This window comes from Arachis hypogaea, chromosome 15 (genome assembly GCF_003086295.3).
Source record: "Arachis hypogaea cultivar Tifrunner chromosome 15, arahy.Tifrunner.gnm2.J5K5, whole genome shotgun sequence".
Classification (NCBI taxonomy): Eukaryota; Viridiplantae; Streptophyta; class Magnoliopsida; order Fabales; family Fabaceae; genus Arachis; species Arachis hypogaea.
The window spans coordinates 56,049,746-56,051,318 of record NC_092050.1 but is presented as its reverse complement, the minus strand read 5'-3'; the positions used below and the strand labels follow the sequence as shown (position 1 = coordinate 56,051,318).

Genomic DNA, 1,573 nt, shown 5'->3' with positions numbered 1-1,573 from the left:
ATTTTAATTTTCGAAAAAAAAAAACTACTAACCTTTTTCAAAAAACTATTTTCGAAAATCACTAACTCTTTTTCAAAAATTATTTTCGAAATTCACTTCCCCCTCTCATCTTATTCTATTTATTTATTCATCTATTAACATCTCCTCACCTCACATCTCTGCTCTCCACACCCTCGTGTTTCTTTCTTTACATTACATTCTTTGTCCCCTTCCTTTCGTCCACTCACAGAGGGACTTCTATACTGTGGTATAAAGGATCCCTATTATTATTGTTATTTTTTCTGTGCCCTCTTCTTTGTCATATGAGCAGGAGCAAGGACAAGAATATTCTTGTTGAAGCAGATCCAAAACCTGAAAGGACTCTGAAGAGGAAACTAAGAGAAGCTAAATTACAACAATCCAGAGATAACCTTTCAGAAATTTTTGAACAAGATGAGGAGATGGCAGCCGAAAATAATAATAATGCAAGGAGGATGCTTGGTGACTTTACTGCACCTAATTCCAATTTACATGGAAGAAGCATCTCCATTCCTACCATTGGAGCAAACAATTTTGAGCTGAAACCTCAGCTAGTTTCTCTGATGCAGCAGAACTGCAAGTTTCATGGATTTCCATCTGAAGATCCTTTTTAGTTCTTAACTGAATTCTTACAGATCTGTGATACTGTTAAGACTAATGGAGTAGATCCTGAAGTCAACAGGCTCATGCTTTTCCCTTTTGCTGGAAGAGACAGAGCTATAATATGGTTGGACTCTCAACCCAAAGACAGTCTGAACTCTTGGGATAAGCTGGTCACGACTTTCTTAGCCAAGTTCTTTCCTCCTCAAAAGCTGAGCAAGCTTAGAGCTGATGTTCAAACCTTCAGACAGAAAGAAGGTGAATCCCTCTATGAAGCTTGGGAAAGATACAAGCAGCTGACCAAAAAGTGTCCTTCTGACATGCTTTCAGAATGGACCATCCTGGATATATTCTATGATGGTTTATCTGAGCTATCAAAGATGTCATTGGATACTTCTGCAGGTAGATCCATTCACCTAAAGAAAACGCCTGTAGAAGCTCACGAACTTATTGACATGGTTGCTAATAACCAGTTTATGTACACTTCTGAGAGGAATCCTGTGAGTAATGGGACGCCTATGAAGAAGGGAGTTCTTGAAATTGATACTCTGAATGCCATATTGGCTCAGAATAAAATATTGACTCAGCAAGTCAATATGATTTCTCAGAGTCTGAATGGAATGCAAGCTGCATCCAACAGTACTCAAGAGGCATCTTCTGAGGAAGAAGCTTATGATCCTGAGAACCCTGCAATAGCAGAGTTAAAATACATGGGTGAACCATATAGAAACACCTACAATCCATCATGGAGAAATCACCCAAATCTCTCATGGAAGGATCAAAAGCCTCAACAAGGCTTTAATAATGGTGGAAGAAACAGGTTTAGCAATAGCAAGCCTTTTCCATCATCCAGTCAGCAACAGACAGAGAATTCTGAGCAGAATCCATCTAGCTTAGCAAATTTAGTCTCTGATCTATCTAAGGCCACTGTGAGTTTCATGAATGAAACAAGGTC

General features: G+C 38.8%; 1 non-coding gene across 1 annotated transcript; it reads right to left on the bottom strand.

Moving 5' to 3' along the window:
* Nucleotides 1–836: 836 nt before the first annotated feature.
* Nucleotides 837–944, bottom strand: LOC112752813 (small nucleolar RNA R71). Its single transcript, XR_003177227.1, has one exon. It is a non-coding gene; the product is annotated as a small nucleolar RNA R71 (small nucleolar RNA).
* Between the last annotated feature and the right edge of the window lie 629 nt (nt 945–1,573).